The following is a 15,263-nucleotide window of genomic DNA, read 5'->3' on the forward strand; positions in this document are numbered from 1 at the left end:
TATAGTATGGTCATTCATGTTGAGATTTCGTTCTCTGGTAAACGGGTAAGTATTTATAAGATATTTTTTTTCATGAAATATAATGCTATATGGTAGAAAATGCTATATTTACATATTTATGTTTGTTTAAGCACACTTATCTTCTAAAATGTAGAAAATTTTAAACCTTACTGTTAAACAAACATGTGATATCTATCATAAGTATTTTGTCAAGTTATAATTAATGCATTAGTAAAAACAGTATATAATTTAACTATAACATATGTTTGTACCTTTTATACTTAATAGCCAAATTTATTTATCATGACTTATTATTATTGATACTTTAAATGTTTTGAACTTGTAAAATTAAATTTGTTAAACCCGTGTTATACACGGGTATTTAGCCTAGTATTAAATATATTATAAACCTCCCTTATTTACTCGAAATAATAGTAAAAGAATATTAATCGATTCATATTCATATTATTCACGTCATATACAACAACAGTATACACTGTACAGCGTCCACCAGTACATTCGAACAAGTTGGGTTTTCCACGCTAAACCGTTTCCACGGTATTTCACCACAATAATCGTTCGCTTTTGCCGCCAATAAACGGTTACCGTCATGGCCGGAGTTCAAGTAAAGCAGGAATACACCGAATTACCCAACGGCAGCACAACCGCCAACCATTCCGAGATCCCGGTGATTGATTTGGACAGTTCAGATGACGAATCCACGTCGTCTGGTAATGCCAAGAGATCTAGGGTTTTGAGTGGTGGTGATGAGGTTAATAATAAGCGGAAGAAGTCCGGTGACGCTGTGGTTCTTCCGGTAGGGTTTCTGGATCCTTTGCCGCAGACGGTGCCACGTGTCAATGGAAACCGTGTGGTTCCGGAACAGAGCTGTAAGCAGTTTTGGAAAGCTGGTGATTTCGATGGACGGTCTGCTGCTGATTGGGGTGTTCCTTCAGGTATTTTAATTGTGAATTTAATTGGATTTAGTGTTGATTTGGGGGTTTTTTATTAGTTGCTGGTTTTAGGGATTGGTAATGATTGTCTTATTAATTATTGTTTACTTAGTTGAGTTTGATTTAAGATTATGGTGATTTTTGGGATGGTGCATTGCTTAATTTGTAGGTTATAGATTGTTAATGATATTTTAGTTTATTCATAACTGGAATTGGAATCATATGAAATTTTATATGATTTTTGGGGATTCTTACAATCTAATCTGTGTTGCTGTATTAATGAGACAATAAAACAAATAGTTAAGAAAATATGTTTTATCAAAACAACACAGTACTAGAACTGTAATTTTTATAGCTTTTCGAGAGTTGATTATACGGAGGCTATTTTGCTTTAACTATTTTTTTACTTACACATTTAAACTAAACCACATAAAGGGTGCACTTAGGTATGTACTTAGTTTTCGAGTAGACCAGTAAGCACTTCTTAAGGCACTTGTTTTCGCCTGGCTTACAGGTTAACAAGCATATATGAGCCTTTTGCTGATTTGGGGTTAGGATGCAATTTTTTTATGCTAATCCTGCATTTAAATATGGTGATTTGTTTGAAGCTTCAAATTGGAATCAAGTTAGCGAAAAGTTATGGTATTCCGGTGTAGACGGTAGGTCAGACTATTGTATAATATATTACAGTAACAAAAGTTACTGTGCCTCAAGATGTTGTAAGCTGACATTCACATTTTCTTTATTCTGGCAAGGGATCAAATAAAAAGCAAGTTTGATAGGTTTATTAAGTATCATGATCATGCGTTTAAAATATTTTTGTAGCATCAGGGCAGTTAGTAAATTGTCAATTACCCTGTTTTTAGTTGCACTTACATGCTTCTTGGTTTAATTAATTACAAATGGGCAATATACCGAATATTTGCTTATGCACTATAACATTTTACTAAATATATGTCTCTGAATTTGGCTTGATCTCTATTTTTGTTTGAACCTCGAAGTTTGATCAAATGTAATAACCTATAATTGCAAGCCAGTGTGCACATCTTCTATTTTGACATTTTACTGTAATTGTTTGAATGGAAAGTTGTGTGTAGGGGCGTAGGGCCTATAATTGCATTTCACCTTACAATCATGTATAGTTAAATATGTACTTTGTTAGAAGCTAACAGTTTTATATAACTAGAGCAACCTTTATACCCCACTTATTTCATATCTATAGGTGGTATGGATCATTTGAGGGTGCATCCAAGGTTTCTGCATTCCAACGCAACTAGTCATAAATGGGTTCTTGGAGGTAATGCTATTTCATCTATTTGGTTATTCGCCTGTAGTTCGTTATTTTAATCCACTTTATAGGTGTGCTTATTGGTTTTTCTATATTTATGTACTCATGTAGCTTTTGCAGAACTTTTGGACAATGCACTAGATGAGGTACTTTTCTTATGCTTATATATATATATATATAAAATATTAAATGCATTTGATGTAAACTGAATGACTCCGTGGGAATTATTTTTACTGTTTTAAATTTTGTTATCAGGTTTGTAATGGTGCCACATATGTGAAAATTGATATGCTGACAAACAAAAAAGATAGCAACAGAATGTTATTGATTGAAGGCAAGCATCACTTAACGATCTAGTATTATGTTTCTTTTTGCTAGTTTTTCTAAGTATTTTGTCTTCACTATTTTGAAGATAATGGTGGTGGGATGGACCCAGAAAAAATGAGACATTGCATGTCTCTTGGATATTCTTTGAAAAGCAAGGTCAAGGATACAATTGGACAATGTAAGTGGCAGTTTTGAGTGTTAATTATTTACTTAAGAATAGCCAATTTGGGTTGCGTTTTATCCCTACCAGTCAAATGGGAAGACTAAAAAGTAGTTAAGATGGGAACCGGCCAAATGGGGATCGAAAGTTGCCCAAGTGTAAGTTTAGTTTCTAAAAGTTACAACCATTTGGCTTCATTTTCTAAAAACTTTGATTATGATCAAATCTTAACAAAATTAATTATAAAATGGTACAAATTTTGGACAAAAAACACCCATTTGGACCCGAATCTGTTTCTAACTTGTTTTGGCCACCCATTTTATCAGCTATGTCTTTTTTGTATTCTCGGGCCAGGAAGGCTGTAATTTGGCATCTAGAACACTGCAGCTCTTTTATTTACCACCAAGCTATTTTTTTTAACAGATGGAAATGGTTTCAAGACAAGCACTATGAGGCTTGGAGCTGATGTTATCGTTTTTTCTCGATGCTCTGGGAAACATGGAAAGAGGTTTGTGATCCATTTATGTCATTGACCTGCTTTTTTGTTAGCAACATGATAAGTGTACTGAGTTGGACCGAGTTTTCCACATTGTTAGTTACCATGATAGCATTTATGTTTCTGAAGCTGTTTAACTACATTTTATTTTACAAAAACCACTAACTAATAACATTTAATTTTATATTTGCCTTGAAGGCCTACACAGAGCATTGGCCTGTTGTCCTACACATTTCTGCGAATCACAGGGAAGGAAGATATAGTAGTTCCCATGGTAATTAATTTTACTAACTAAAGTTACGTTTTAAATTACTAAGTCTTAGAACTATATAGACCTTCAAACCTTTTCATAAAATGCTATTTCAAGACAGCAGGTAGGTAGCCATGCGATTCTGTGTTTTGTTTAATTCATCTTTTTGTAGCAAGTAACTTACTTTTTACTGTTTATTTGTTTATGGTGGTTGTTGACACGTCAAAAAGCTTGATTATGAACAAGATGGAGGAGCATGGAAGAAGATGAAACGATCATCAGCGAGTGATTGGAACAGAAATCTTGAGGCTGTGGTACAATGGTCTCCATTTTCAACTGAATCAGACCTCTTGAAACAAGTAAAGTTTCTTAATCACATGGTTTATATAATTTAATAGTGCTTTTAAATATTTTTATAAAGCACACTCGCCTATTAATCTGATATCTAGGATCTTTTTTTAAGGAACATGTTATTGATCTATTTTACTTTTATTTTTAGTTTGATCATATGAAGGATCAGGGTACACGAATGATCATTTACAATCTATGGGAGGATGATCAAGAACAGTTAGAGCTCGATTTTGATACCGATAAACATGTTTGTTTATGTTAGCCTTAAATCTACGTAACTCCTTTATGGGTAGTGTATGATCAGTATTTACCAATTGACGTTAAAATTGCGTCTTGCAGGATATTCAAATTAGAGGTGTTAATCGAGACGAGAAAAATATAGAAATGGCTCAACGATATCCAAACTCTCGACATTTCTTAACATATCGCCACTCACTCAGGGTAAACCATAAGTTGTCATTATAAGTTTGTAACTACACACTCTACATATTGTTCATTGGTCATGGTTTAATAATGATATTTAAAAAAAAAAAACTTTTTCAGAGTTATGCATCAATTCTCTATCTAAGAGTTCCTCATAACTTTCGGATAATTCTTCGTGGGAAGGATGTTGAGCATCATAATATAGTTAATGATATGATGATGACAAACGAGGTCACATATCGCCCTCAGCCTGGTCAAGAAGGGGCTCCCAAGGATACAAATGTAATATTAAAAGATTTGATTCTCTTTTGTTTGCTTTTAATCTCTAAGGGGTCAAACGGGTGTGTTTTTAATACACAAAATCTTACTTGTTAAAAGATAGATTATAATTAAACTAATATAATATTTGAAATAATCTGGTTTCAACCGAGATGGAAAATTGCTCACTTTGACCCGTTTTGACTGGCCTGTTTGACCACCTTTATATGAAATTGATGCTTGTGTTTTGTTCAAGTTATTTTGTAATTGTTTTTTCTCTCACACTAAGCAGATGGTTGCTGTAGTCACTGTGGGGTTTGTAAAAGACGCAACAGCTCATATTGATGTACAAGGGTTCAATGTTTATCATAAAAACCGACTCATTAAGGTTTGACTTTTGTTGATATTTATGGGATGTGCATTGGATGGTTTGGTTTGGTTTGGTTTTCAGCCCCAACCGAAACCGAAAATTTTGGTTATTATAGTCTTTTGACTGATCGGTTTTCGGTTAATAGGTATTTTTCTTGGTTTTGTTTCGGTTATAGGTCTGCTAACCAGTTTTTTTTTTTTACTTTTAACTTTAGACTTGAAAATTTAGTTATCCACTTAATTCTTGCTGTGAAGTTGCGATCCCGTATATGCTGTGATTTTTTTTCCTATTTAAAACATTACATCCTTTTTATGCATAAAATTCCCAAGTCAAAGTTATATTCTAAGCCACTTTCTATGATCTTCATAAAATAAAATTTGTTACTGTAATTTAGCTACTTGTTTTCAAATAAAATTTGTTACTGTAATTGTAACATCCCGAAATTTCAAGATAATATTAACTATATTACTTAATAATAGAGAGAAAGTTTACCCGGGTTATCAGGAATAAATAAAAGAGTAGGAGTTGGTATGGGTCGGGCTAGTGTCGGGTAATGGACGTTGGTTATGGATTTGGATTAATTGAGATGGGTTAAATGAGAATGGGATTTCAGGGATATAAATACCCTCAAAATCCCAAAAATATCTTCATTTACATCTATCTCTTCACACACTCAAAACACACACATTCTAACCGATCAAGATTCGAAGCCGAGACCCGAGATTTTGTTGATAGATCTGAGTTGGTAAGGTAAGAACAAATCCAACAAAGCTAATATTACTGAAAATGGTTAGGATTGGACGGGTTAACCGGACCCGAAACCCAAACTGCCCAAATCGGACCCTTAAAACGTCGATTTTAGGCCGATTTGATGGTTGGGATTTGTAGGCGCCGATCATACGATTCCGTGGGTACCAAAATCGAGTTATTTGGCTAAGAAACGAAGGATTTATAGGCAAACAGATCTGCAGCGCGATAACTTCGCCTGCAAGATTAAGTTCGCCTGATGAACTTCGCCTTCAAGCGTAACTTCGCCAAAGGATAACTTCGCCTACGGCCAAGTTCGCCCAAGAATAACTTCGCCTGAAGCCATGTTCGCCTAAGGATAACTTCGCCTGAAGCCAAGTTCGCCTAAGGTTTAACTTCGCCTGAAGCCAAGTTCGCCTAAGGTTTAACTTCGCCTGAAGCCAAGTTCGCCTAAGGTTTAACTCCGCCTGAAGCCAAGTTTGTTTAGAAAATAAATTAAAAGCGATAAGTTAAAGTAAGCTAATACTAGGCCACCAGATTAGGTCATGCGAGTATTGATACGTGTAACTTGTACAGTTAGCCGAGCTCAGTTAAAGAAAGGATTTACAGCTACCAGAGGAAGAAGCAGAGTCCAGGTGAGTTTCTAGCCCCATTCCTTGTTATGTTTTCGGGGCTGTGTGCATACTCAATGTGATAGTTAATACACTTATCCTAAGAGATAAGTGTATGCCTTATGTGGATAATGTGAAATGTATGAATGATTGCTTGATGGTACGTGAACGATCTTCGGATATTGCACGTACTGTCAGGTTGTAACGCTAGGTATAAGGTAAGTATGTTAGGTATGATTATGGGTATGAACATGATGGAGATAATAGAAGAAACAAATGATAATGTATGGTTGTATGGTTACGAAAAGGGTACTGAGCCCTACTAATACTCGAGGTATGATGTATGGTTGTAAGGTAACGAAGAGGGAATCGAACCCTACTAATAATTGGGGACTAGGGAACCGAACCATACCAATATTCGAGAAAAGAGGTGTATGCCGTGTATGACATATGTGATAGATACGATTGATTGTCTGACGGTACGTGAATGATCTTCGGATATTACACGTATCGTCAAGGGAAGAGATTAGCTCCTTACATGGATATTAAATAATAACGTATAGATAGTGTTCCTTTTATGGAAGGTATAGTGTTCCTTCTATGGAAATTATAGTGTTCCTTCTATGGAAAGTATAGTGTTCCTTCTATGGAAAGTAAAGTGTTCCTTCTATGGAAAATATACAGAGTGTTCCTCCTATGGAAATTATATATCGTATGGTATTGGTAATGGTTCTTTTAATAGATATTACATGACGATCCTCCTATGGATATTTATACGAGGTTAAGATAGTTAATGTGCCTTCGGATACGGGAAGAAATATATGGGAATAAATTGTATGTATGGTAGCAAGTATGTAGGTAGAACAGAAGGGCAACTAGTGAAGTATGGATATGTATCTACAGATATGTATGTATGTGTATGTATTGTATGGCATTCGATTAACTAGAACTCACTCAGCGTAGCTGACTTTTAGTATGCACGCAGGTGAGCTGATTACAGAGCTAGCATGAGGATGACACACGGCATGGATTGAACGGCTGGCATCTGAAGAAATAAGTAAAGATGTTTTAAAAATAAAGTTTTGTGTTATGGTATCAAAGAAAAGATTTAATGTTTTGTAACAAATGATTGATGTTTTATATTTCGCGAAAAGTTTTAATAAACTCTGATTTGAAGGACTGTGTTTATGAGTAAATCCGACGCTAAAGTAGGGCCACCGGGTTCGGGGCCTTACAAGTTGGTATCAGAGCATAAGTTCGAGAGATTTAAGCATCCTACATGCTTAGACTCGAACAGAGAATGGGATTTAAGTAAGAAAGAAAAGAAGATGTCAGTTCAAGAATGCCATGTGTCGCTCAAGCAAGATCAGTAAAGGTAACGTGTACGATTAAATGTATATGTTAATGAGAAAGAAAAGATACGTGAACGATAAGGATAGAAGTAATTGATTATTTGATTTGACTAATTGCTTAAGTAGAACCAGCACAAATAGACTCATAAAGGGAAGTGTATAGGACACGGAAAGTAACGTGATCAGCTAGTCACAACTGGCCACTGTTATTACCTGTTAGCCTTACTATCCTTGTACTAAATAGTTCCTTGAGTGATGATGTTTGTGTTGTCCCTTTAAGAATACTGATGGCTGGAGCTGGAGAAGCTGTGGGAACTGGGGGTCGCACTGGACGTCGTGGCAGGCCTCGTCTTGTCCGGCAACCCTCGGTAGAAGTTTCCCACACCGAAGATGAAGGGAGCGCCGCAGGAGGAGACCAGGACAATAACGAAGAAGTTCAACTTAGTCCCGCAGTTCAAGCAGCCATCGTTCAGGCTGTAGTTGCTGCTGTGAAGAACCTGAATCCCGAAGGATCTGCTGGAAGCCGTGAGCGAACTGCTGAAGGGGCGGGTGGTGATGGTAGAAAGAATGGGGAAGGTGAAAGAGAGGCCTCGAGTGGGGATAGGTATGTGAAAGATGATGATAGGAAGAGGGGCCGAGGCGGTTGCAACTATAAGTCCTTCAAAGGTTGTGACCCGCCAAAGCTGACCGGGTTGGGAGACGCAATCGCTACTCTCCAATGGATAACTGCTATGGACAAGGTTATCCGCATTAGCGAGTGCCGTCCTGACCAAGCTGTCGGTTACGCCACTCAATCTTTTGAAGATGAGGCTATGTATTGGTGGGAGAGTGTGGAGCAGTGGAAGACCCGTGAAGAGATCAAGGTGATGAGTTGGAATGACCTAAAGGACATGGTGATGAAGAGGTCTGCGCTGATACAGAAGTTGAAAGAGTGGAGATGAAGTTTCTGAATTTGAAAGCGGGAGAGATGACACAACGGGAGTATACTACTGAATTCAACCGCATGTCTAGGTTGGTACCTAACATGGTGAACACCGAAGCTAAAAGGATCAAGTGTTACGTAAGGGGACTTCCTTGGAATGTTCGCACTTTGGTTAAGTCTAGTAAGCCCGCAACATTTGACTCGGCTGTGGAATTGGCCGAGATGATTTATGAGGACCTTGCCAACTGTGAAGGGGAGAAAATGGAACCGAAGAAAAAGAACCCAACCCCAGAACCAGAGGAAGCCAATGAAGTGGATCCACGCAAAAAGAAGTCAAGGCAAGAGGGGTTCACTGCTTGTGAAAAATGTGGGAAGAGACACCCCGGAGAGTGCAGAAAGGGATTAGGCGTTTGCTACAGGTGTGGAAGAGCAGGACATTCCTCTTGGGAATGTGATGATTACCATAGGTGTCACAACTGTGGAGTACGTGGGCACATAGCAAGGGATTGTAAGAAGCCAAAGGGAGGACATGGAGAGAAGAGTGCTTGAGGTTTAACAGATTCCTCCGTATGCTTAGAGAAGACATTCAAGGAGGCTAGATGCTAGCCATAAGTATTAAATCTATGTGTAACTTATTAATGACTCGATGCGTGTTGTTTTATGTTGAAGTCTTGACTGGTGTTTATTAATTATGGTACGAATTGTCTGAATGCATGTTAGTCATGATAAATTGTTGGGTTGTGATAGAGTGTCGACTTAGGCTTTAGCATTTAATATGATATAAGACAAAGCCTCTTGAAGATTGAAATGAGACTTGGTACATCAAAGGCTTTATGGACAAGCTACCTTAAATAGCTAATACACATGACCATCATTCGATGACTGCAAAATCGGAAGTAAGAAGAGTAACTCAGAAAACGAAGGCGATTCAATAAAACGTGTAAATATAAGAAGTTTTCCATTTATAGGGAATAAGTTAGGTTTCGGGGACGAAACCTCTTTAAGGAGGGAAGACTTGTAACATCCCGAAATTTCAAGATAATATTAACTATATTACTTAATAATAGAGAGAAAGTTTACCCGGGTTATCAGGAATAAATAAAAGAGTAGGAGTTGGTATGGGTCGGGCTAGTGTCGGGTAATGGACGTTGGTTATGGATTTGGATTAATTGAGATGGGTTAAATGAGAATGGGATTTCAGGGATATAAATACCCTCAAAATCCCAAAAATATCTTCATTTACATCTATCTCTTCACACACTCAAAACACACACATTCTAACCGATCAAGATTCGAAGCCGAGACCCGAGATTTTGTTGATAGATCTGAGTTGGTAAGGTAAGAACAAATCCAACAAAGCTAATATTACTGAAAATGGTTAGGATTGGACGGGTTAACCGGACCCGAAACCCAAACTGCCCAAATCGGACCCTTAAAACGTCGATTTTAGGCCGATTTGATGGTTGGGATTTGTAGGCGCCGATCATACGATTCCGTGGGTACCAAAATCGAGTTATTTGGCTAAGAAACGAAGGATTTATAGGCAAACAGATCTGCAGCGCGATAACTTCGCCTGCAAGATTAAGTTCGCCTGATGAACTTCGCCTTCAAGCGTAACTTCGCCTAAGGATAACTTCGCCTACGGCCAAGTTCGCCCAAGATTAACTTCGCCTGAAGCCATGTTCGCCTAAGGATAACTTCGCCTGAAGCCAAGTTCGCCTAAGGTTTAACTTCGCCTGAAGCCAAGTTCGCCTAAGGTTTAACTCCGCCTGAAGCCAAGTTCGTTTAGAAAATAAATTAAAAGCGATAAGTTAAAGTAAGCTAATACTAGGCCACCAGATTAGGTCATGCGAGTATTGATACGTGTAACTTGTACAGTTAGCCGAGCTCAGTTAAAGAAAGGATTTACAGCTACCAGAGGAAGAAGCAGAGTCCAGGTGAGTTTCTAGCCCCATTCCTTGTTATGTTTTCGGGGCTGTGTGCATACTCAATGTGATAGTTAATACACTTATCCTAAGAGATAAGTGTATGCCTTATGTGGATAATGTGAAATGTATGAATGATTGCTTGATGGTACGTGAACGATCTTCGGATATTGCACGTACTGTCAGGTTGTAACGCTAGGTATAAGGTAAGTATGTTAGGTATGATTATGGGTATGAACATGATGGAGATAATAGAAGAAACAAATGATAATGTATGGTTGTATGGTTACGAAAAGGGTACTGAGCCCTACTAATATTCGAGGTATGATGTATGGTTGTAAGGTAACGAAGAGGGAATCGAACCCTACTAATAATTGGGGACTAGGGAACCGAACCATACCAATATTCGAGAAAAGAGGTGTATGCCGTGTATGACATATGTGATAGATACGATTGATTGTCTGACGGTACGTGAATGATCTTCGGATATTACACGTATCGTCAAGGGAAGAGATTAGCTTCTTACATGGATATTAAATAATAACGTATAGATAGTGTTCCTTTTATGGAAGGTATAGTGTTCCTTTTATGGAAGGTATAGTGTTCCTTCTATGGAAGGTATAGTGTTCCTTCTATGGAAGGTATAGTGTTCCTTCTATGGAAAGTAAAGTGTTCCTTCTATGGAAAATATACAGAGTGTTCCTCCTATGGAAATTATATATAGTACGGTATTGGTAATGGTTCTTTTAATAGATATTACATGACGATCCTCCTATGGATATTTATACGAGGTTAAGATAGTGATATGTGCCTTCGGATACGGGAAGAAATATATGGGAATAAATTGTATGTATGGTAGCAAGTATGTAGGTAGAACAGAAGAGCAACTAGTGAAGTATGGATATGTATCTACAGATATGTATGTATGTGTATGTATTGTATGGCATTCGATTAACTAGAACTCACTCAGCGTAGCTGACTTTTAGTATGCACGCAGGTGAGCTGATTACAGAGCTAGCATGAGGATGACACACGGCATGGATTGAACGGCTGGCATCTGAAGAAATAAGTAAAGATGTTTTAAAAATAAAGTTTTGTGTTATGGTATCAAAGAAAAGATTTAATGTTTTGTAACAAATGATTGATGTTTTATATTCCGCGAAAAGTTTTAATAAACTCTGATTTGAAGGACTGTGTTTATGAGTAAATCCGACGCTAAAGTAGGGCCACCGGGTTCGGGGCCTTACAGTAATTTAGCTACTTGTTTTCAAAATCAAAACTATAGAATGTGTAGTATATATTTGATAGATTGTGTAAATCATTATATATGCATTCGGTTAATATGGTTACGACACACTATAACCGAAACGGACCCCCAAGTTAAGTGGTTAAAACATAACCAACCCATTGGTTAGTTGTTCGGTTTGGTTGACTCGGCAGGGTTGAGATCCGTACGGTTTGGTTCACAGTTTGGTACAGTTTGAAACTTTGAAAGTGGCCATGTAAATGACGCTGGCTGTTCAAGCTTTTTTATTTTCTATATGTATTTTCAATTTCTGAAACATGTAGTCATGTTTATGTATTATAATCATGAACCATCTTTATTATTTTACAAATTTTGTTACAAACTCAAAAATGTAAAAATAATGAAAAGATCGGTTTAAACCACCAAAACCGAATCGTTAAACCAACAAACTGTTAAGACCGGTCAACCAACCCAACCCGGTTGGTTTGGTTTGTCGTTTCGCAAAACCTTAATTAGTGGCTCGACCCAAATATTTTTCAAAAACCAATGTTTCTTGTTTTACAGCCATTTTGGAGAATCTGGAACGCTGCAGGAAGTGACGGTCGTGGGGTCATAGGTTAATATCTATACCTGAAAAATGTTCCTTTTTTGTTTTTTTTTTGTCAATTCACATATTTTTTGATGGCTTTATTTTTTGCTGTTGGTTAGGTGTATTGGAAGCTAATTTTGTTGAACCAGCTCATGACAAACAAGGGTTTGAACGCACTACTGTTCTTCAAAGACTTGAAACACGCCTTATTCAAATGCAAAAATCATACTGGTATGCATATGTGTGTGCGTGTATTGTTGATGCTAATGCGCTTATTCTAAATATTTTGTTTTATAACTTAGTTAAGTAACATCAAACATTCTTGATTCAGGAGTACATACTGTCACAAAATAGGCTACGCTCCCAGACGCAGCAAGAAAAATTTGGAGAGAGGTATTTGTTGTATTATTGTCATAGTTTCTTGATTATAAATCAATCTTAATAATTTCAGGTTAAATGCTAGAAAAAGTATGCTGGGACGTGGTTAGTGTTTAGTAGGATGCATAATGCAAATTTATGGTTAGAAAAATCTGATATAGGGATCAGAGTATTGGTTTTATTATGCTAAATTTAATTTTTGGGGAGCTAAATTTAATTTATGGGGAGTGAAATATCAAATTTCACAGTATTAGAGAGCTCATATATCTCTATCAAACCTATTTCTTTTTGTTATTCAATATTTTTTATTTTTTTATTTGACACTGTATTATTATTTTTAGTAACATAAATTTTAAAGTAACACGGATGGTCCCTTTGGTTGGCCCAAATTTTGGATTTTTTTCGTAAAAATTTTAGAGTTTTGGATTTGGTCTCCACCCATCTAGTTTGCTTTAATAAATGGTTCGTGGGTCAATTAAGATTCCTATTTGCCTTATTTGATTTTCTTATTATTATTATAGTCGTTACAGTGTAACTTTTAATAATGGCAAAATAGTAGTCTTACCTGACATGGACCATTATTAAAGTAAACTAGGTGGGTGGGGACTAAATTCGTAACTTTTAAACTTTAGGGGCGAAATACAAAATATAAACCAACCACACCGACCATTCGTGTAGTTTACTCTCTATATTTTTTTAAATTTGAAAATTATTACGCTTAGAAAAGATACCTTTTAATTATCATCTTAATTAATGTTTATTGATCTTTTATAAGTTTAATTTAATTAGTACCAAAAGAATTCAATAGTCTATATTGTATGGCTTTATCACTACACAAACAATGTAACGTTTTTGTGGTTATTCTAGAATCTTCTCCTGATTACACACCGGAACCTTCAAGGAAAAGTTTCAGGAACAAACAGACAAATCCGCTTCACATAGACCTCTGAAAGAGTCAGTAATAAGCAAACCAAATGGTAATGCTAATATTAGAGAAACAAGAGAGAAACATAATAGAGTTCATGGTGCAAGTGCAAGTTCTTCCGAGTCTACATCGCCTTTGACCGAAAACATCCGTGATGTTGATTCACAAACTGCCATGAATGCACAACTAGCAAACACTAGTAGTTCACAAATGAAAGTTGGTTCAGTTTCGGCACTCGATGTCCAATATCCTGAACTTTCTGCAACTGCAAAAGTTATACAAGTTAGCGTGCCACCTCATCTACGGGTAATTTTGGACTTTTTTGTGTTTTTATGGATTTTTTGTGTTTTTAGAACATATTTTTTCTTGATTCTAGCTAGGGGTGTGCATAGGTTGGTTTCGGGCTCAAACATAACCGAAAACCGAATATTTGGTTTTTGAGTTTTTTAAAACGGCCTGCTTTTGGTTTTTTTGGTTTAATTATTTGAGATTGAAAATTTGGGCCTGAAAAAATGGTCCAAAATAATGGATTTGGGCCTAAAACATTGATCGTAAATCTTTTTGATAATTAATATATACTTGTCAAGCACTCATGCAGTTTTTCTTTTTCAAAAATATTGTTGAACTGACACAATTTGTGTAATTAATGCAATTTTTTTTAATAAAATTGGCAGTCTTCTATTGTTAACGGGAATGCAACAGCTTCTTCAAATTCTAGTAATGTCAGTTTACAATTGTTGATGGAAGAAAACCTTCAGTTGAAGGAAAGGTGTGTTTATTGTTTTTTTCTTTTTTATTATTATTATTTTTTTTTATAGATTTTGTTTCACATATTAATAATTTTTTTAAATTCTCATAGATTGAAAAGGAGAGAAGAAGAGATATTAGGTGATCTGTTGAAGGATCTAGAATCTGAAAGAAATCGTTGCAAAGAACTTGAAGCTCAGGTAATTACTGTGTTTTCTTATTTATCTATAAAATAGTAATAATAAGTATTATTATTATTAAAGAAAAGTGCACAAATGGTTTTTGTGATTTGAGTTTGCAATTTTAAAATATGGGGACCAGACTTGCAGTATTATCAAACCACTGGAACCATTTGTGCGATTATTTTTTATTATTCCTTTGCGAAATGTTATTCAGTAGTAGTCAAGTTTCTTTAAGAGGTGTAACCGCTCGGGTATGATTTTGTTTCTATTGGGTGATATTTTTGAAAATTGACGTGCAACATGTATTACCCGGGCCACGTATGCTGCTGACATTGAGTTTATATCATGATTAGCTGGAGGAGGAAAGACAAAAATACGAGGCCTTAAACAAGGAGCAAGATAGTATAATCGCTATATTTTCGGAGGAAAGAGAGCGTAGAAATGCTGAGGAAGAAAGTTTAAGAAAGAAATTGAGGGTCTGTGTTGCTCCTCATTTAATATTTATTTTTATATCTGTAAAATGATTGAAATTAATTATTAATGGTGTTTATTTACTTTGTACAGGAAACAGAGGTTACAAACAATGACTTGATTGAAAAGGTTACACAGTTGGAGTTGGAGAAAATGAGAAGTTTGGGGAATAAATGGGGGCAGTAGGACCATAGTGATTATGCTAGGCGGCGTTTTCTATTTCGTTTTTAAGTTTTTTTTTTTTGGGTTACTTTTTAGAAATTTGGTATGCGAAAGTTGAATGGGTTGTGAT

General features: G+C 36.2%; 1 pseudogene across 1 annotated transcript; it reads left to right on the forward strand.

Annotated features, from left to right (window-relative positions):
* Positions 1-551: 551 nt before the first annotated feature.
* LOC143570860 (protein MICRORCHIDIA 7-like) lies at positions 552-15,263 on the forward strand (annotated as a pseudogene). The gene is made up of 20 exons (XR_013142004.1): positions 552-956; positions 2,176-2,250; positions 2,353-2,387; positions 2,497-2,575; positions 2,654-2,746; positions 3,152-3,236; positions 3,423-3,498; positions 3,705-3,833; positions 3,974-4,072; positions 4,165-4,266; positions 4,369-4,530; positions 4,799-4,894; positions 12,244-12,295; positions 12,388-12,499; positions 12,600-12,661; positions 13,514-13,877; positions 14,246-14,340; positions 14,431-14,518; positions 14,854-14,976; positions 15,065-15,263. The product of XR_013142004.1 is annotated as a protein MICRORCHIDIA 7-like (transcript).

This window comes from Bidens hawaiensis, unplaced genomic scaffold (genome assembly GCF_021521415.1).
Source record: "Bidens hawaiensis isolate Kalapana, Puna unplaced genomic scaffold, B.hawaiensis_p1.1 tig00025122_1, whole genome shotgun sequence".
Taxonomy (NCBI): domain Eukaryota; kingdom Viridiplantae; phylum Streptophyta; class Magnoliopsida; order Asterales; family Asteraceae; genus Bidens; species Bidens hawaiensis.